At 44.1% G+C, this 22,380-nt stretch overlaps 1 long non-coding RNA gene across 2 annotated transcripts in view; it reads right to left on the reverse strand.

The window, feature by feature from the left end:
• Positions 1-16,744, reverse strand: part of LOC143818202 (uncharacterized) — a 47,037-nt gene extending 30,293 nt beyond the window's left edge. Inside the window, exons 1-2 of one of the 2 annotated variants that reach the window (XR_013224378.1) lie at positions 16,709-16,744; positions 4,801-4,878 (exon numbers count right to left, since the gene is read on the reverse strand). This is a non-coding gene — a long non-coding RNA (uncharacterized LOC143818202). Of the gene's footprint in view, positions 1-4,800; positions 4,879-15,225; positions 15,333-16,708 lie in introns of those variants that run through there. The other variant, XR_013224377.1, reaches the window with a different exon arrangement.
• Positions 16,745-22,380: the final 5,636 nt, after the last annotated feature.

Below are 22,380 nucleotides of genomic sequence, written 5' to 3' on the forward strand. Positions count from 1 at the left end.
TGGTGAGGACAAAAAGGAAACAACAAGCGACACCATGCAAATCTATATTGCTGCATACAAAAAATCTCTCTAGGCTTACAAATCCAAGTATCTGTGTGTCATATTGTGTGTGTAAGGAGGTGGCGGAGACCCTCGGAGCTACCTCTCTCCTTAATACTGGTCCCCTACCATTGCCCTTGTATTTTGTACTGTTACTAATATGTACTGTAAGGTTTGCTATGTGTATTAATGTATTGTTGATGTTTATGTGCTGTGTCTATAATGCCTTCATGTTGTAACATTGTAATGTATCATGTCTGTAGTTTAGGGTAAGGATACGGTTAAGTTAAAGGGTTGGGCTAATAGCTCCAAAAGGAGCAGGAAGTTCCTCAGTCTGTGCCCCAGGCAGGCTTGCCTGGGAGGTGCTCAGCAGTGATCGGGAGCCTGCAAAACCCCAGGAGGGGGACAGAAACTGCTGCCCAGACTCACAGGCAGTGAAGCGGGCACCAGAACTGAGTAGTGCCCTGCTGAGGACTATAAGTGTCCAGAAATCGGCTTGAGGACTGTGATTGTACCTGTTGCTGCAACTGATACGGCAGTGAAGAATACTAGGGAAAGAGCAGGAAGTTTCGTTCCATTTACTGAATTCACTTTTTCTACTTGTTTTTTTGACAATAAATGGTTTTCCCTGTTAGATTACAACTGTGTTCCTGGATCCTGAATGTCCATGCTGCAGAGACTATGGAAAAGAGGTAAATTGTCTGGGGTTGCATCTGTCCTGCCTGTTTTATGTGCAAGGGGCCAGGGTGCTTGTGGACTGTTGCTTCGAGTGGCTTTGCCTGCGACTACCACCCCGTGCCACCTTGTTACATTTGGCGTAGTCGGCAGGATAAACCTCCACAACTTTGCTACTGCAGGACTGCACGAGAGAACTTTTGGGACTTGTGAATCTGTAACTGCTGTGAAAGAGACAAAGATGGCGATTGCTGAAGATTTAAAGATGGCATCCACCACTACCGAGAAGATGGTTGCCGTTGGTACGAAAATGAGAGATGTTGCCGCCTTTCGTGGATGTCATGGAGAAGATTTGGTGCCAAAAGGCAGGAGGTTGCGCTCCTTGTGAAAAAGGCCCACCCTAAATGGGTGTGGGCGAAGAAGAAGTTCCCAGCCTTGCAACAGAACTCGAGGAAACGGGTAGAACAGCTAAGTATGACCCCGCCCACGAATGGGTGGAACCCAGCAGAGCAAGACAGCATGTCTGGAGTGGAAACACCATTATCTATCGAAATGGAAAGGAGGAGCATGGCATTCCGCGGCAGCATCGGCTGCCAAGATTGGAGATCCGTGGCCCAAGCAGAGACGGGCCTACGGTTCGAGGCCTGGTGGTTGTAGGAGTTCATGGAATGGCATCCTTTTCAGCAGGCGGACAAGCAGCCGGTGGAGAGTGAAGAACCCACGAAACTAAAGGAGCCAGAACCGGAAGGAGCGCGGAGTACATTCAAGGCGGCACTGAGGGGGATCGTTGCGGCTGCAGTCACTGACTTCCGTGGCCGCACAAGAGGACTGTCTCGAATGCAGCGGCGGTGAGTCAGGGGTTTCCATCTGAGCGCCCTGCTGCCCTGCCCGCTGCTCCTTCACCTCTTGTGGCCCCACTACCATCCTCTGTCCTGCCCCATCTCCCGGCTTCGCCGTCATCCCCGACGTTGGTGGCATCTGGTTCCTCCCAGCTCACACATGTCCTGTCCAGTGCCGGCAGTGTGTTTGTGGAGAAGCCCCGGACTCACGGGCATAGAAGCGGGCATCGGGACTGAGTAGTGCGCCGCCGAGGACTATAAGCATCGAGAAATCAGCTTGAGGACTGTGACTGTAGCTGTTGCTGCCACTGATATGGCAGTGAAGAATACTAGGGAAAGAGCAGGAAATTTCGTTCCATTTACTGCATTCACTTTTTCTACTTCTTTTATTTTACAATAAATTGTTTTCCCTGTTGGATTACAACTGTGTTCCTGGATTCTGATTGTCCGTGCTGCAGAGACTGTGGAGAAGAGTTAAATTGTCTGGGGTTGCATCTGTCCTGTCTGTTTTATGTGCAAGGGCCCGGGGTGCTTGTGGACTGTTGCTTTGAGTGGCCTCGCCTGCGACTACCACCCTGTGCCACCTTGTGACATGTGTACCAGGGGTTTCCCCACTTGGGAACTGGAAGTGGGATACCATTTATGCTAGCAAGAGAAACCTAACTATGAGGATCAAGGATGGTAAATATGTGGTGATCTGAATGTTCAATCTTTGCTACATAAGCAGCAAGGAGGATACACAAAGTACCCATGCTTTTTGTCTTAATGGGACAGCCAGGATAGGGATCATAACTGGGCAACTTTTTTGTCTCCAATGAGAACATCTTTTCAATCTGGACTCAAGAACATAGTTGCGGAAAGTTTAGTTAATCCCACTAAAGTTCTCCTGCCTCCACTCCACATTAAGCTTGAACTGATCAAGCAGTTTGTGAAATTTCTACCGAAAGGAGAGATTTTTAAGTACCTGTGTAAGGCTAGGTTCACATTTGCAGTTGAGTCCACAGCGTATTATCTGCATGCACAAACGCATGCAAAAACGCATGTAAATGCATGCTCACGCAGCGTATCTATATCAGCTTACGCATGAAGGCAAAAAACCTGCAGCGTTTGCATGCGTTTTTACATGCGTTTGCGCTTTTTATATGCATGCGTTTGATCTTTCCAGGAGGGTGTGTCTCAATGGGTGTGTCTAAATCAGTTCCTGGACATGCGCAGTCCGAAGTATGCAAGCGCATCGAACGCATGCGCACCCAACGACATGCGTACGTATGCGTTCCCATAGACAGTAATGTGTTTTTTAATGCACTCATCTGCATGCGCATGCCTGTGCATATTTGATGGAAATTTGCTGCCTCAAAAATTCTAGCATGGTGCATCAGCCGCGCCCCGCCTCACACCGCGAAAAACGCATGCGTAAGCAAACGCGGGCGAATGCATGCAAACACATGCACCTGCATCTACAATGTTAAAGATAGGAAATCAAGACTCATGTGGATGTATGCGTCAGAAACGCTGCGGACACAACCGCAAATGTGAAACCAGCCTAACAAGTTTCAGGGACTGTCCGAAGCAAAACTGAAAAAATAAATTTTTGGGGGTCTGGATATTCGGAAACTCATGAAGGACGACATGTTTGAAACAAAAATGAAAGCTCTTGAGAAAAAGGCTTGGGATTCCTTTAAAGAAGTCATGAAGAAATTTCTATGTAGCAACAAAGATCCAAAATTTAAGTCCATAATGGAGAACATACTGAAATATTTCAAAGCCTTGTGTTGTCTGATGAATTTGAAGTTAAATTTGTTACATTTCCATTTGGATTACTTTCCTGAAAACCTTGGTGCTTAGCGAAGTTCAAGAAGAAAGATTTCATCAGCATATCAAGGAGATGAAATGACAACATCAAGGTAGATGGAACTTGAACATGATGGGCAACTGTTGGATGCTTCACAGAGAAGATCCACAGGCCTTCTATAGGAGAATAGGTATCAAGAGAAGCTTTGAAGAGAAAAGGAAAAGGTGCAAGAATTAATTTCCAGAACAGTTGCAGAATAATTGTTCAATACATTTTTATACATAATATTGTGCACATTTTTTGGCTACAATAAAGATCTTTCTGTTCATTTCTCTCTTGCGTAATTTCACACGCGTTTTAGTGCAAACATAGAAGTGTTTTTTTTAAATCAGGACATAAGAATCAGTCATTGGATTTGAAACAATTTTTAGGAACTCAAATTTTGCATACCTGTGTTATCAGAGAGCTTTCTCCAAAACATTAACTACGTATAAATCATTATGAGTATGGAATGTAAGTCTGCATACTAGTACACCTTTAGGCCCTCTTCACATGTCCGTAATAATAACAATACTGGAAAAAACAGTACTGGTGTAATCAGTGTTTTGGATCAGTGTGTCATCAGTGTTTTTCTGGTGAGGCTAAACATTTTTTTTTACAAAGCTTCTCCCATACTTTGCAATGTTAAACATGTTCAGCATGTTCAGAAAAACAAGGACATGCTGGAACATGTACAGGGGCGGACACATACTACAGAGTCATAGTGATCAGGACCAGGGGTGGATTAAGGGTAGCCAGGGCCCTGGGTTGTTCAGACACTGTGGGCCCCCCCGGTCATGTGACGGGGTCATGTGACGGGGTCATGCAACGGGGTCATGCGACGGGGTCATGTGTGTCATGTTACAAAGATTTTGTAAGCCGCCACCATAACACGGTAGACACTTTTGGCCGGGCCTTACTCTACTGTAACCTATTAAATATTTGTTAAAATATGCAATACAATTTAGGTATGTTATGATTTATTTTTCAATTTTTAAAATGACCAATATCACATGCAAGGAACAAATACCACCGCACCATGACCAGACCACATATTACAACCACAGTGATCGAATAATATCACATACAAGGAACAAATACCGCTACACCATGTCAAGACCACATATTACCACCACTTGGTGACCAAACAGCACATACAAGGGACAAATACCGCAACACCATTTCCAGACCACATATTACCACCACATAGTGACTGAATACTACAATACTGATCAGTAATAAAAAAACAAACAAACACAATACTATCACCATAAGTGCCAGTATTCACAGGAGATCTGTACTTAGTATGCAGTGTCTGTGTAGAGGTTATACAGTGATCACTGGTGACATTATACACAGGACCTCTGTATATAGTATACAGTGTATAGTGTCAGTGTATAGATAACACTGACTCACCAGTGACGTCTCTAGGTGAAGTCCTTCATCTTTCATTCAGCACAGACCGCCATCATTTCTTCCAGCCAGGACTCGTTTCTGCAGGAAATAACACAGTTATCTCGAGCTTGCAGAACACATTACTTAATTTTTCACAACTTCTACATTACACCACATGAAGAAAAAAAGGCGATATAGTGTCACTCTGCACAGTAACAGGACTGCCCCCCCCCATTTAAAACAGTATACTCAAAAAATAAAATAAATACATCACTGCAGTAATAATATCCCTTAATTAGCCCCTAGGTGAAACTGCCGCAGCACCGGTAGGGGCCCGGTGAGCAGATGAGACGATGCGGGCCCCCTCTCTGCCCACCGGGCCCATACGCCAGTCAGGGCAGTAATGCCCTGACTGGCGGTGGGCAATCTGAGCGGTAGCCGAGGGCCCCCCCACACCGCTGGGCCCTGGGCTACCGCCCAGATTGACCCTATTATAATCCGCCCCTGATCAGGACATGGTTAATGTCCTGCTTCAGCGATGTCCCTCTCAGCACCTCCCCCCTCTGTTCATATCCTCATGTCAGCAGCAGGGCACAGGCAGCAGCAGAATCACAATGTGAGGCTCTGTGTGATGTTTCTTCCCTCCCTGCAAACAGCAGCATCAACACCAACAGGTGAGGACAGGGTCCTTCTCAGCATAATCTTGTGTAGTCTGCAGCAGAGTGGGCCTGGCGTCTCCTGCTAGCGCTGAAGCTGCCGGACATGCTGGGACTAGTAGTTCCACACCAAGCACCGCACAACTGACCAGGACACAACCATCTGTCTGCACCATCCTCCCCCGCAGCTGCTACGGCACTCAGGCAGGAACTGAACTTGGTGCCACAGCGAGGAGGGGCGGGGCCTGCAGTGTGACGTGTTTAATCTTCCGGCTCCCTGTGCAGTACACGTGACAGCTTGGGATCCGAGAGCCCCGCAGCAGCCAGAAGACGTAGGTGGGAGGGAGGGTTTGTGGGAGGGAGGGTGTTTGGGTTTCGGTGGGTGGGCCCCAGACTATTAAAAAAAATAAAAAGCAACCTTGCTCAGGTGCCGCCCCCCACATCCTCCCGCCCTAGGCACGTGCCCTCAAGTGTCTAGTGGCAAATATGGCCCTGAGGACGGGAGAAAGCTTGTATGTGATTGTAGGAAGAGGAAATAAGAGGGGAGTAGAGAAAGAGGTCTTGTGAGGATCGGAGGTTGCGTGCAGGTAAGTACTGTGAAACAAGGTCACAGATGTATGGAGGACACAGGCTGTGGATGGCATTGTATGCCATGGTTAGGGTTTTGAACTGGAGTCTCTGAGTAATAGGGAGACAGGTGGATTAGTCAGGCAGCAGTGTTTAGGATAGATTGGAGTAGTGCAAGAGGGAGAGAGAGAGGGAAGGCCACAAAGTAGGAGGTTGCAGTAGTCAAGGCAGGAGATGATGAGGGCATGCATTAGAGTTTTTGCAGATTCTAGGTTGAGGAATGTATGGACCCGGGAAATATTGTTGAAGTTGGCAAGAAATGGAAAGGGCTTGGATATGTGGTTTGAATGAGAGATCAGAGTCAAAGATTAACCCGAGGCAGCGAGCTTGTGGGACTGGAGAGAGTGAGCAGCCATTTACTTTAATGGATAAGTCTGTTTTGGGAAGTCAAGTGAGATGGGGGAAAGATGATGAATTCTGTTTTATCCATGTTAAGCTTTTAGAAATCTAGCAGAGAAGAAGGATGATATAGCAGACAGACAGTTGGGGATTTTGGTTAGTAGGGAGGTGATATCTGGTCCAGAGAGGTAGATCTGTGTGTCGTCAGCATAGAGGTGATGCTGCAAGCTATGAGATTCTATGAGCTGTCCCAGGCCGAAGGTGTAAATGGAGAAGAGCAGGGGCCCTAGAACTGAACCTTGCAGGACTCCGACAGATAGGGGGCGAGATGAGGAGGTGGTGTGTGAGTGGGAGACACTGAGTGTCTGGTCTGTTAGGTATGATGCGATCCAAGATAGGGCCAAGTCTGTGATGCCAAGAGATGAGAGGGTCTGTAGAAATAGGGAGTGGTCCACTGTGTCAAAAGAAAAGGACAAGTCCAGGAGGAGGAGGGTATAGTAGTGTCACTTGGCTTTGGCAGTCAGAAGGTCATTGGTGACTTTTGTTAGGGCAGTTTCAGTGGAGTGGAGCAGTCTGAAACCAGATTGTAAGCAGTTGAAGAGGGAGCAGGAAGAGGGGTGGGAGGACAGTTTGAAATGGACATGTTGTTCCAGTAGTTTTGAGGCATAGGAGAGAAGTGATATGGAGCTATAGCTAGATAAAGATGATGGGCCAAGCGAGTGCTTTTTAAGGAGGGGTGTGACTAAGGCATGTTTGAAGCATGAGGGGAATACAGCAGTTGTTAGTGATAGGTTGAAGAGATGAGTTAGGTTTGGGATGAAGACTGTGGTGAGGTTTGGGATGAAGTGGGATGGGATCGGGTCTAGTGCACAGGTGGCGAGATGTGATCTCGAGAGTAAGGCAGAAAGTTGGTCTTCTTTAATGGTGGAGAAGCTGGTTTTGGAGGAGGATGGCTGAGTAGTTAGGAGGAGGAACTCTGGAGGTTGTAAGGAAAGCTTTCTCTGATGTGATCAATCTTCTGTTTGAGGAATTAGGCAAAGTCTTCAGCTGTGATAAGTGGAGAGGGAGGAGGTGCTGGGGGATGGAGGAGAGAATTGAAGATGTTCAATAGCTGTTTAGGGTTGTGAGACAGGGAGAATATGAGAGATGAGAAGTAGGTTTGTTTTGCTGTGTCGAATGTGGCCTTGAAAGTTGTGAGGGACTGTTGAATGCGATGAACTCCTCGTTGGATATGATATTATGAAAAATGCTGGCACCGCAAATAATAATGATTATATTATGAAAGGTGGTGCGACCAAATGCACTGAGCAACATGCATGTAAAGAAGAGAAAGTAGCGCATGGTGCACACACCAAAAATATGTGATGAAAAAAGGTCTTTATTGGAACACCAAGTACACAAAACACATTTAAAAACATTTAAAAGAACCATAAGACTTAAGGCACCTGCAATAAAGATGCACATAGTCCTCGTTGGAGTGTGATCTTTTCCATCTCTGCTCAACAGCCGTGGAAGCCTACCTCAGTTCTACGGTCAGGCTGGTGTGCCACTGTTGTCTGTTGATTTTGCAAGCTTTGGTATGTGTGAGAGGGGTGACCGATTCAAGAGCTGCAGTTATTGTGGTGTTATATATCCGCATTCTGTAGGGAACTTATGTCTGTAAGAGGGAGAAGGCATTCAGAGAGTGAGTGTAGATCGAGGTGTTTGAGATTTCTGCGTGGGTGTGCCAAGTTTGTGGGGTGGGGATTGTGGACCTGGAGAGGAAAGGGAAGAGAATGTGAGTAGGTTGTGATCAGAAAGAGGTAGAGGTGAGATAGAGAGGTTAGATAGGGAGCAGAAGCGGGTGAAGATGAGGTCCAGTGTGTGGCCATCTTTGTGAGTGGCTGCAGAGGACCATTGAGTGAGGCCGAAGGAGGAAGTGAGAGATAGAAGTTTAGTGACTGCTGAGTGGGATGTGTCAATGGGTATTTTGACGTCACCCATGATGATAGTGGGGATGTCAGTGGAGAGGAAATGAAGTAGCCAGGTGGTGAAATGGTTGAAGAAGGTGGTGGCTGACACTGGGGGGCGGTAAATGACAGCCTGTTGGAGGTTGGTGGGGGAGTAGATGTGCACAGAGTGCACCTCAAAGGAAGGGAGGGTAACAGAGGGTGGAAGCGGGATGTGAGTGAAGGAGCAATTGTCTGACAGGCAAATTCCAACTCCTCCGCCATGCTTGCTCCTGAGGCGGGGTGTGTGGGAAAGGTGGAATCCACCATACAAAAGTGCAGCTGGAGAAGCTGTGTCAGAGGGGGTGAGCCAGGATTCGATGATAGCGAGGAAACAAAGTTTGTTAGTAATGAAAAGATCATAGTTGTAGGAGAGCTTGTTGCAGACAGAGCGAGCATTCCATAGAGCTCCTGTTAGTGGGACTAGGGAAGCTGGGGCTGGGCAGATGGGTATAAGGTTAGAGAGGTTATGGGAATGTGTGATAGAGTGTGGATGGGAGGTAGAAATGACTGTGGGGATGTGTTGAGGAGGGTCAGGATGTGGAGAAATATCACTGGCAGTGAGGAGGAGCAGAGAAAGTGATAGCAGGTGGTAGCAGGAGAGGGCATCTATTTATATAATTGCCTTGTAATGTTTTGTGGATAGGTGGGTGAGCACATGGGGGGAGAGATTCTCAACGCTGAAAAGCCTGCCCCCATCGTGACATTACCGCCCTCCCGATGCTATAGCATCGGGCCTCCATCTAGTGAGATTAATAAAGATCCTGAGACATGAAAAATAAACATTGCCTAAAATTAATAAAAATTACATATAGCACAAAAATCTGATTTAATCAATAGGCCATTTTCAGATGACACATTCCGATTAAACAGATAACTTTGAACCAACAAAGAGCCACAAAAAACGTAACTATTACTGATATTTTAAGTGGTACATATTGCATGAAGGTTAGCAAAACTTCAAGCTTCAGTTGATGTCTGGTTGAAGAACTTCATCCTTACTTTGATATAACATTGTCTTACCAGGGCCTAGAACACTGTGAACTGTTGTGAAATTGGATTTTGGGCTCCCCCGGTGGCCACTGGTGGAATTGAACTGGTGTGCATCATCCTCTCTGTTCACCTGTTTCCATCAGGATGTGGGAGTCGCTATTTAGCCTTGCTCCTCTGTCACTTCCATGCCGGTCATCATTGTAATCAGAAGCCTTTCTGTGCATGTTCCTGCTGCTAGACAACTCCCAGCTAAGTTGGACTTAGTCCTTGTTTGTTTTTGCATTTTGTTCCAGTTCACAGCTGTAGTTTCGTTTCTGTGTCTGGAAAGCTCTTGTGATCTGAAATTGCCACTCTGATGTTATGAGTTAATACTAGAGTCTTAAAGTAATTTCAGGATGGTATTTTGATAGGGTTTTCAGCTGACCATGAAAGTGCCCTTTCTGTCTTCCTGCTATCTAGTAAGCGGACCTCAATTTTGCTAAACCTATTTTCATACTACGTTTGTCATTTCATCTAAAATCACCGCCAATATTTGTGGGGGCCTCTGTCTGCCTTTCGGGGAAATTTCTCTAGAGGTGAGCCAGGACTATATTTTCCTCTGCCAGGATTAGTTAGTCCTCCGGCCGGCGCTGGGCGTCTAGGGATAAAACGCAGGCTACGCTACCCGGCTACTGTTAGTTGTGCGGCAGGTTTAGTTCATGGTCAGTTTAGTTTCCATCCTTCCAAGAGCTAGTTCTTATGTTTGCTGGGCTATGTTCTCTTGCCATTGAGAACCATAACAGTTGTCTGTGCCTGAACATGCTGCTATGCGAGAATATATAAAGGAGTCCTTGGAAAAGGGACATATTCGTCCTTCGTCATCTCCCTTAGGAGCCGGTTTTTTCTTTGTGGCTAAGAAAGATGGCTCTTTGAGGCCGTGCATTGATTATCGGCTTTTGAATAAAATCACGGTTAAATATCAATATCCGTTGCCACTGCTGACTGATTTGTTTGCTCGCATAAAGGGGGCCAAGTGGTTCTCTAAGATAGATCTTCGTGGGGCGTATAATTTGGTGCGAATTAAGCAGGGGGATGAGTGGAAAACCGCATTTAATACGCCCGAGGGCCACTTTGAGTATTTGGTGATGCCTTTTGGTCTTTCAAATGCCCCTTCAGTCTTTCAGTCCTTTATGCATGACATTTTCCGTGATTATTTGGATAAATTTATGATTGTGTATCTGGATGATATTTTGATTTTTTCGGATGACTGGGACTCTCATGTCCAGCAGGTCAGGAGGGTTTTTCAGGTTTTGCGGTCTAATTCCTTGTGTGTGAAGGGTTCTAAGTGCGTTTTTGGGGTTCAAAAGATTTCCATTTTGGGATATATTTTTTCCCCCTCTTCCATCGAGATGGATCCTGTCAAGGTTCAGGCTATTTGTGATTGGACGCAACCCTCTTCTCTTAAGAGTCTTCAGAAATTTTTGGGCTTTGCTAACTTTTATCGTCGATTTATTGCTGGTTTTTCTGATGTTGTTAAACCATTGACTGATTTGACTAAGAAGGGTGCTGATGTTGCTGATTGGTCCCCTGCTGCTGTGGAGGCCTTTCGGGAGCTTAAGCGCCGCTTTTCTTCCGCCCCTGTGTTGCGTCAGCCTGATGTTGCTCTTCCTTTTCAGGTTGAGGTCGACGCTTCTGAAATCGGAGCTGGGGCGGTTTTGTCGCAGAGAAGTTCCGATTGCTCCGTGATGAGACCTTGTGCTTTTTTCTCGCGTAAATTTTCACCCGCCGAGCGGAATTATGATGTTGGGAATCGGGAGCTTTTGGCCATGAAGTGGGCTTTTGAGGAGTGGCGTCATTGGCTTGAGGGGGCTAGACATCAGGTGGTGGTATTGACTGACCACAAAAATCTAATTTATCTTGAGTCCGCCAGACGCCTGAATCCTAGACAGGCGCGCTGGTCGTTGTTTTTCTCTCGGTTTAATTTTGTGGTGTCCTACCTGCCGGGTTCTAAGAATGTTAAGGCGGATGCCCTTTCTAGGAGTTTTGAGCCTGACTCCCCTGGTAATTCTGAACCTACAGGTATCCTTAAGGATGGAGTGATATTGTCTGCCGTTTCTCCAGACCTGCGGCGGGCCTTGCAGGAGTTTCAGGCGGATAGACCTGATCGTTGCCCACCTGGTAGACTGTTTGTTCCTGATGATTGGACCAGTAAAGTCATTTCTGAGGTTCATTCTTCTGCGTTGGCAGGTCATCCTGGAATCTTTGGTACCAGGGATTTGGTGGCAAGGTCCTTCTGGTGGCCTTCCCTGTCTCGAGATGTGCGAGGCTTCGTGCAGTCTTGTGACGTTTGTGCTCGGGCCAAGCCTTGTTGTTCTCGGGCTAGTGGATTGTTGTTGCCCTTGCCTATCCCGAAGAGGCCCTGGACGCACATCTCGATGGATTTTATTTCGGATCTTCCTGTTTCTCAGAAGATGTCTGTCATCTGGGTGGTGTGTGATCGTTTCTCTAAGATGGTCCATTTGGTTCCCCTGCCTAAGTTGCCTTCTTCTTCCGAGTTGGTTCCTCTGTTTTTTCAAAATGTGGTCCGTTTGCATGGTATTCCGGAGAATATCGTTTCTGACAGAGGTACCCAATTCGTGTCTAGATTTTGGCGAGCATTCTGTGCTAGGATGGGCATAGATTTGTCTTTCTCGTCTGCTTTCCATCCTCAGACTAATGGCCAGACCGAGCGGACGAATCAGACCTTGGAGACATATTTGAGGTGTTTTGTGTCTGCAGATCAGGATGATTGGGTTGCTTTTTTGCCTTTAGCGGAGTTTGCCCTCAATAATCGGGCCAGTTCTGCCACCTTGGTGTCTCCCTTTTTCTGTAATTCGGGGTTTCATCCTCGATTTTCTTCTGGTCAGGTGGAATCTTCGGATTGTCCTGGAGTGGATGCTGTGGTGGAGAGGTTGCATCAGATTTGGGGGCAGGTGGTGGACAATTTGAAGTTGTCCCAGGAGAAGACTCAGCTTTTTGCCAACCGCCGGCGTCGGGTTGGTCCTCGGCTTTGTGTTGGGGACTTGGTGTGGTTGTCTTCTCGTTTTGTCCCTATGAGGGTTTCTTCTCCCAAGTTTAAGCCTCGGTTCATCGGCCCGTACAAGATATTGGAGATTCTTAACCCTGTGTCCTTCCGTTTGGACCTCCCTGCATCTTTTTCTATTCATAATGTTTTTCATCGGTCATTATTGCGCAGGTATGAGGTACCGGTTGTGCCTTCCGTTGAGCCTCCTGCTCTGGTGTTGGTTGAGGGCGAGTTGGAGTACATTGTGGAAAAAATCTTGGACTCCCGTGTTTCCAGACGGAAACTCCAGTATCTGGTCAAATGGAAGGGATACGGTCAGGAGGATAATTCTTGGGTGACTGCCTCTGATGTTCATGCCTCCGATTTGGTCCGTGCCTTTCATAGGGCTCATCCTGATCGCCCTGGTGGTTCTGGTGAGGGTTCGGTGCCCCCTCCTTGAGGGGGGGGTACTGTTGTGAAATTGGATTTTGGGCTCCCCCGGTGGCCACTGGTGGAATTGAACTGGTGTGCATCATCCTCTCTGTTCACCTGTTTCCATCAGGATGTGGGAGTCGCTATTTAGCCTTGCTCCTCTGTCACTTCCATGCCGGTCATCATTGTAATCAGAAGCCTTTCTGTGCATGTTCCTGCTGCTAGACAACTCCCAGCTAAGTTGGACTTAGTCCTTGTTTGTTTTTGCATTTTGTTCCAGTTCACAGCTGTAGTTTCGTTTCTGTGTCTGGAAAGCTCTTGTGATCTGAAATTGCCACTCTGATGTTATGAGTTAATACTAGAGTCTTAAAGTAATTTCAGGATGGTATTTTGATAGGGTTTTCAGCTGACCATGAAAGTGCCCTTTCTGTCTTCCTGCTATCTAGTAAGCGGACCTCAATTTTGCTAAACCTATTTTCATACTACGTTTGTCATTTCATCTAAAATCACCGCCAATATTTGTGGGGGCCTCTGTCTGCCTTTCGGGGAAATTTCTCTAGAGGTGAGCCAGGACTATATTTTCCTCTGCCAGGATTAGTTAGTCCTCCGGCCGGCGCTGGGCGTCTAGGGATAAAACGCAGGCTACGCTACCCGGCTACTGTTAGTTGTGCGGCAGGTTTAGTTCATGGTCAGTTTAGTTTCCATCCTTCCAAGAGCTAGTTCTTATGTTTGCTGGGCTATGTTCTCTTGCCATTGAGAACCATAACAGTGAACCCCACTATGTATTCCCCAGAGGGTGATCTTGTTTGGCACATTAAGGGACAGCTTTACATAAGGACGCTATCATTTCTACATTTCTGGTTTTCCCACTGGACACCATTCTTAGTCTTCCCATGGGAATTGTTCAGCTACGTAAAATATCACATGCTAATCTCTTGCTTCATGTTTAAGGAGAATCTGTGATGGGATTCTCCTTACGCCAGGAGATGCCCTGCATAAATGAATGATATAACAGAGCATTCTTTTGACATGCATCATGCTCTTACGGTGGTAAAAGTATGATGATGATGCTTGTTGGAAATGTCTGTAATGTTACCAGGCACTGCTGCAATTATAGATTACCAGCCGGCAGTTATCCACTGTCTGTGCCTGAGCTCAGCATGAAAGGAATGAGAACTATTAAGTCACCCTTGTTCTGATGGCCAGATATAGTATGTACATACTGTATATGTTGTTATCTCATGGCCCAGCCAACTGACAGTTATCTTATGTCCATGGCAAGCTGAAAGACTGTGGCTGTGCCTGTTTTGATAAGTAGCCCTTCTCCTCATTAGATGCATTTTTCTTCCTGTTACTAGGGAATAATACTTTGTGACAAGTGTTTTAAAATGACATCTTAACAATTATTTACCATATTACCTAGAAGGGAACCGGTACCATAGGTTCACATTGCGTTAATGTGTGCACGCTAACGGACAGCGTTGCACGGCGAAAATGTCACAATTAACGCCGTGCAACGGGTCCGTTAGTGCACCCATTGACAGCAATGTAAATTTCGCCTGTAGCGCATCGCTAGCGCGTGCCTTTTTCGGCTCGCGCTAGCGATGTGCCGTTCTTCTGTGGCGCGCCTCGGACGCTGCTTGCAGTATCCGCGGCGCACCCGAGGTCCGTTCCCCGCTCTCGCAGATCGGGGATCTGCTAGAGCGGGGACGTTAACGCGACCCCTAAACGCGGCCCCGAAAAAAACATTGCGTTAGCGCAATCCGCTAGCGCTAGCGCTAAACGGATTGCCCTAACGCAATGTGAACCTACTAGTCTAATGTAATCACTGCCAAGCTGACCTCTGTCACATAACAGCTTTCAGGCTTGCAAAACCAGATTGTAAGGCTGGTATTTACTGGTAACAGGAGTGATCGTGCCACTTAAGTATATGTTTTATTTCCAACATCCTATTGATGATCAACACACCTACAACTGGTGTCCTTAATGGAACTTGCAGCACAAAATGAAAACAAAATTGATTCAGATATTCCTATAAATGTCTAAGGTCTTTTATCCTCAGGGCTCATGTCCAATACTAATCCTCTAAACTGCAAGGCGCTTACTATGGAAAATGCAGTGTGGAAATGATTAGCAAGCAGCATTAGAGCCTTCTGTGATCTTACAGAACACCTTGGGGTGGGGCTGGGCTAAATCAGTGTATTTCTAAATTATCATCTTTTATCCTAGGTATCAACCACTGAGGACTCTCAATTCTAAATATTTTTCCATCTTTTATCCTGTCACTCATCTGGAGAGGACGTAGTTATGCATTGTCACATTTACACCGCAACACGTATTATCCTAATAGCTGTAATTTCATAGCAAATAGTGAAGTTTAAATAATAACCTGGTGGTTTGACTGGGCGATGGTTTGGTCGAATTTTGGCCAGTAGCCATCTCAGTCAGCTCGCTCATACACAGGAGCGCTCATTCAGCCAAGCGCTTCTGTGTTCTCTATGTTCTCTGGAAGAAAAGAAGGATCTGCAGTTCCAAACCAAAAATGCTGAACCCTTAAGTCCGCCGACAGTTAATTGTCCTGGACCCACATATACTATGAGACTGTTGGCCGAACCCATCAATCTAAGGTCTAAGGGAACTGGTCAAGTTGAAAATGGCCCACTGGACTTGTATATACAAACACCATGACTGTGCATGCAGAGATAGCTGTCAATCACTAGTAGGACTGCCCACTGGACTTGTACATACAATCACCATGACTGTGCATGCAGAGATAGCTTTCAATCTCTAGTAGGATCGCTCACTGGACTTGTACTGTACACACAAACACCAAGGATTTAAATGACTAAAATTCAACTTAGGCCAGGGTCACACTTCTGAGTGCAATGCGAGAAACTGAGTCTCTCGCATCAATATCCAGCACTGCCGCCAGCACTTGGGACCAGAGCATGCAGCTGCATGTATTTTTATGCAGCTGAACGCTCCAGTCCCCAGTGTATTGAGGTGAGTTTCTCGCATTGCATTCGCAAGTGTGACCCCGGCCTTATACTGAAACTTTTCCAGAAAACCTATATATCATTCTACTCAGCTATTCTACTCAGTTTCTCCTTCTCTACATCATGCTGTCCATAGATCAGACTTCATAATCTATGCTCACATGGAGTGTTTTTAGTGTTCTAATGGGATAGGTTTTTCAATCCGAAACCTCTTCAGGATATAGTCCTAATTTGGGGAGCTTTTTGAGGTTTTTGTTTGCCTCAAGCAGTTTTGAAGAGATTTTTTTCCCTCAAGTGTTTTTTGTAGCCTATTGATTTGACAGTGATTAGCATTTAGTGTATTTGATCAAAATCTGAAAGAAGTGACATGCTTTCTCTTTTTTTCCAACAAGCAGCTTTCAAAACCTCTTCATAAAAACAAAACACATGTGAACAGCATTGTCAATTTACCATAGAGATGAATAGGAAGCATTTTTTAAGCATTTTTGAGGACGATTTTGTAGCAGGTCTACATAAACTCTAAACCAATCATTGGGCTTTTTGCACGTACAGTATTTGTGGCGATTTTTCTAGCATGCTTTTTTTCCTGGTCTTTTTTAACAGACAAATATTTTTTTCAGAATTTTTTTTTAGAGAAGCCAAAAAACTAATATAAAAGCTCACCCAGAGAATTTTGCTTTTAGAAAATTAAAAAGATAAATACATAAAAAACGCAGCATTTGTTATTTTCCAACTGAGATACTTAGTTTTTGACACAAAAAATATGGCACAAAGAAGGCAGGATGTGAAATAAACCTAGTTTATGGGAATGCTCACCCTTGCGTCTAAATAATTGCTCCCATTCTCATCCAGGAGAGCGGGACGATTTTTTCTCACCTGTCATTTGTGTGCTGTCCGTGTACAATCCATTTTTTTACCCAGCAGCTATTAATCATTTACAGGACCATTTACGGTTTCCTAGCTACAGAACTGTAATGTATCCGTAATAATCAGATGCCATAGTGATGACCACATGGCATGTGATTTTTTTTCTCACACACATCAGGTTTCAGAGTTATATCGCAGCCTGCTTTTATTTTTTTCTGATGCCGAAAACAACTGAGAAAAAAATGTGCAGAACTGCACTGCCTCACTAAATAACATTGGTCCGAGTGTAACACAATGTTTTATCGGATTGCACTCGTCCAATTTATACACTAGTGTGAACATGCCCTTAAAGGGATTGTCCCACAAAGTTAATTTTAATCAATAGATTTTGAAATAATAATAATTTCTACAATTGGATGTGTTGGAAAAAAATTTCTGTGCTGATATAACAGGAACATGGTTGGATATACTACAGCTCCTGAGCAGGGGATGAAGTAAAAAAGTATACAGGTAGGACAGCCGGGATCACAGATAATTATTTCTTTGAGTTAAAACATTTTTTAAAAACAGGCAAGGAATTGCTTTACCTCACAAAAAGAATCAGCTGTGATCCCGTGCTGTAATGTCTGTATACTCTCTTTTGCTTCCTCCTCTGCCCAGGAGATGTGGTATGATCAGACCTGCTGGACCACACCTGTCACGGGGAGACTAGGTGAGTGAGAGCTAAAAACCCGGGCCCCTGCAGTTTCCCTCAGGCTAGGGAAAACCTGACTGACCCTCTACCTGGAGTTTACACTGATGGTGTGCATGTCCAGGCCTCGAACCTCACCCTGACTCCTGTATTAACCCTAGGCTGATACCTCCGCCCTCCACCCAGTGAAGAGGTAATATTGCTATACCCACAGTTAGCACAGACAAGGATAAAGGAAAATATACACCACGCCGCAGTCACTCAGGAATACACTATAAATGTGCAGGGCAAAATAAATACAAATATAGGAAGGAGTAAATAAGACAGAGGAAAATACACCACCAGCAACGAATCTCCAACAACCAGCTCTCCTCTCCAGACCGAGATAACAACGCACAAGACAGAAGCTATAATCGGTGACGCCCAATGAACAGGAGAACTATTTAAAGGCCATGGGAATGGCCCAGCTTCCAATCTGAGGATTAGGTAAATTAACCCCGGAACAGCTAGATAAAATCTAGCAGACGCCAATGAGCAAATAGTGGTCAAAAGCGAATTACCGCTGTCTGTCGGACGACCTGGTCTGAACAGCGTACGACATGACAACACCTTGCACCTTGCATATACATGCCCTGGTGTGGCTCCCCTGCTGAGTCCTACATGATGAAATGCGTCGGGACCTATGGGAAGGACTTCCACTGGATACTGAATAAGAAACACTGTGGTATAACCAACTCCCTTACACCTGGTGAGAATGTTCCTCTTGCTACTACTCTGACCGCAAACAATTATGGGTCTTTTTTTGGTAGTTTGATGCATTTATTTTGGCTGCATGTATTATGGAGTGAAGGGACACCAGTTCATTAATCATTCCGGATGCCCTCTGATTATGTACATGTGGTCTCCTGTGGTATGAGGACCGTATTGCTTTGATGTTTGATTTTCTTGCTGTACCCTCAGTCTGGACCTTCAAAAGTATGGCATTGACAAAAGGTTTGATACTAGTAGCTGGAGAACCAGTATAACCATTAAATGTAAGCTTTGTGTTTCAGAGGACTACTAGGATTCCACTGTACCCACAGTTTGGTCCTTCTTTATTTGGACCCATTGGGACAATGTCAGTAAGCCCTACTGCATTCTATTGGCAATTGAACCTCTGATATTTGGGTTAAACCCACACATTGATTTTCTGTCATTTGCTTGCGTCCATTTTGCACATCACTCACTTGCACTTAAGCACTTTTTATAAGTCATGAGGTGACTTTTTTATTGCTTAATGAATTAAAAGTTATGTTTTACCCATTTGCTTAACTATTTCAGAATTATATAAATATTTAAATATTTCTGAAAAAACATCACATAAAAAACAGCCGTATTTAGGAACACCAGGTCACTATACTAAAGCACTAGAAGATTCAGCCGGCCTCCATGACAAAGGCAGAGGAAGCACAGGTGCAAAATAGTGCAGAACAACCACTCATACGTCTGCCATCCATGGAGGGGGTGGTTGGGTAGTATTATAAATATACACGGATAAGGCTTGTATTGAGCACCAATCACACAGATCTAGAGCACAGTGTCTGGCTTACATCCTATAGATCACGCTCATATTAGGTGGATTGCGCAGCACTATATAAGTGCACTCCGCAGGGACATGAATCCCAAGTTACCCCAGGCAACGCCAAAGGGCCCAGCTGCACCCTGCAGAAGATGAAAAAATGTACCACAAAAAAATGAAAAAGATGTAATAAATGAGGCGTTGGTTTATAGTTTGGTCAAAATATGCAAGCTCCCAACCCACGTCAAGGGTCCTCATTGTCTTGTGTGTTCCTACACCAAAATTATAAGTTAAAAAGATAGAAAAAGAATATAAAGTCTTTAAAAATCACATAAAAAGGCAGCTGTATTGACCAATACCTGGTCACAATACTAATGCATTACAGGATACAGTTGGCACCCAAGATAAAGGAGAAGCAGAACAGGTGGAACTTGGTGGAACTTGTGGTGCCTGTCTATGTGAGGTACACTTAGATAGCACTGGCCAGCCTGCCTGATATAATAGTATGGGCATCAGTTATAGGTTGTGAGCCAGACACTGTGCTCTACATCTGTGTGACTGGCACCCTATACAAGCCTTATCCGTGTGCATTTATAATACCAGGCATCCACCCCCTTCGTGAATGGTAGGTTGTGAGTGGTTGTTCCTCAGTATTTTGCACTTGTGCTGCCTTCAACTTTATAATGTGGATCTGTTAAGTCCTGAAGTACTTTCATTTTGTGACGTGGTATTGGTAAATATGGTTTCTTTTTCTCTATGATGTTTTTTGAATTTCATGTCCTTTTCCGTTAGTTGCTTATAAATGTTTCTGCTATGTTCAGGGTGGCAGATGCATTGAAACTGATAAAAATGTGGTTCTGGGTGTAACCATATTAAGGGAGGCGTTCATGGCTATACTAGTTAATCTGGCACATTTGACTAGGTTGACCGTCACAGGCTTCCCAAATAGTTTCCAACAGATAATGGAGGGGAAAGGATTGGGCAGTTTAAGCTAAAACTCCCAATCCATTCATTTCGAGGTCTCCACGTGTCTGGCAGTAGATTGCTCTACTGTCCCCTATTGAAAACACTTGATTGGTTAGCTGAGCCCAGCATATACATGTATGGAGAAGTCAGGAAATATAGTGGGAGCCAAAACAAGCTTTCTGCTGAAAATCTAATTTGTATAAACATAGGAAAATTTAGGTAGCGGAAAAAATAGCAAAAGCCAACCTTCTAATTTAGATTATTAGACACTAACAAAAGTCATTCACACTTCTGTGTATTATCCATAGTCTCTCATTCTTTTAAGCCCAACTCCAAGACTTATCAACAGAATCACTGGAATATATTTGTTATTAGTTCAGGTTACAAGACCTCCAGTTGGAGCAAGACTTGCATTCATAATGCAGAAGGGAAAATAATACAGCTTTATAGTCATCTGAATTAGCCTTTAATGCAACTTTTGTGGCTTATGTTTGTAGTTGATACAAAAGGTATGTGCATTATATAATGTAAATATATACAGTATGTTCCCATAAGTCCAAATTGGGCAGGTTATATCTATATAACTATATTTTTAGGACAATACATCTATTTGTTGTATACTTTATATGAGTGAAGATCACTCTTATTCTGGATGCCATTCCTGTAATTTCTTACTGTAAAAATAAGTCTATAAAAACATGCAATAAGTGATTAGCATAGTTCTAAGGTCAGTTAGGTTGTAGCAGCTTGTAACAAGTGATTTACTTAATGACAGCAGACAATATGGGTAAAGGTGAGCTAGATCATGTGCCGGTAGGTTATCGGCTCCAGTTTCATCTTGCGCCACTCCTTGCTCCTGATTCTCTGACCGCTCCTTATAACCCCTCCCTATCTCATCTCCATTATAGTATTATCTGTAATTGTGACCATTTGAAATGAATTTCCATGGACACTTTTCAGCTAAGCAGGTGCATCCAAACAAATTATATGTAGGCGTCAGAGTTTACATCACAAAGCATGGAATCCCTTTCTTCAGTTTCCTCCTGCTGTCTTAAACATACGGTCTGCATAAAAGGCTTCTGACTAAAATATCCAAAGTATATGTCTGTGGTAGGACATAAAAAGCAACTCCTGGAGTGAGGAATGATGTAGATGAATAAACTTCTTAACATGTCAATGAACTAGTATTTTACTAAGAAATGATAATTACTAGCATTACTAATAACCATCACTACTAACATTAGTAACATGAGCTCTGAGGGTTTAAGTTAAAACTCCACAAATGGATATGAATAAAAGTTAAAGTTTATTTACTATGTCCTCCTAATACACCAGTGTATTTAAAGCCCGGTAGTCATTAGATGTCAGCACATTCCAGATAAGCAGAACAAAACAAGAGCAACGGGGAGCCTAAAAGTGGAACCCTCAACTTTTTTGTATGATGCTACCCATAAATACTAACATTAGGGTTGGACGGAGCCCCATCAACCTACATTCCTCTAATGCCCAATCTGAAGACAACTGTGTATATATTTAGCAATTGAAATGCAATTGCCACCTGACAGAGCCAACATTCCCACCATGAGTATTTGGTGAGGTTCTGATGTTTCAGATTTTTTTTCAGAATTTCTTCACCTTTTAGGTAAACTAAGTTATTTGCATTTCTTTGTACATATGTTTTATTGCAGTTTTAACGCTGTGGTTTTTGTCTCTGTTTGGTATCTAACATTTAAATAAAGCTCTTTTGTTTTTGGTATTTGGCTTTGTCAAAACTTTATTGATACAGTCATGTGCAGATGAGTTTGGTCCTTGAGCATTGATCCTGGGACAATGTTTACATAATAAAGACCTTGGATAGTTCCTTTTCAAATTTTGGATTCCCTAGGGATAAGCTGACTGCTGGGATCCCTCGGAGATGTTTTTGTTCCCTGGAGAATTAAAGTGTAAAATCCAAAGTATCAGGAGATTCCTTCTATCAGCCCTAGTTGCCTTAAATAAGTCTTCTATAAAAGGGCTACACCAGGCAAACCCTTTATATTAGAAAGTTAGGACACATTACAGCCTATATTTTCTGTGGGTATAAAGGCTTTCCCTTGAAAATTTGTTAATAAAAAGACACATCAACTCTCTTGACATGGACATTTCAATAAATATCTATATTCCCTATGAGATAACAATGTTAAATCTTTTTTTTCTTAACCCCGTATTGCGCTATTTCTTTGATATTTCTCCTGGAAATGTAAGAATGTGTTAATAACTAAAAAAAATAGGACCCTCACACCTTTATTATTCAATTAAAGTTTTAGTGCACAAATATGCTATATGGCCAATATTAATACATATACAAACACGATGCGTCAGCACACTGTGATTAATGAACACATGAACTCCACTAATGCCGTAAACATTAAAAATGTAAGGTACTTAGTGTTTTTTATCAAAGAGCACACCAAACAACGTCAACGT

The sequence above is a fragment of the Ranitomeya variabilis genome, chromosome 3 (assembly GCF_051348905.1).
Source record: "Ranitomeya variabilis isolate aRanVar5 chromosome 3, aRanVar5.hap1, whole genome shotgun sequence".
Lineage (NCBI taxonomy): Eukaryota > Metazoa > Chordata > Amphibia > Anura > Dendrobatidae > Ranitomeya > Ranitomeya variabilis.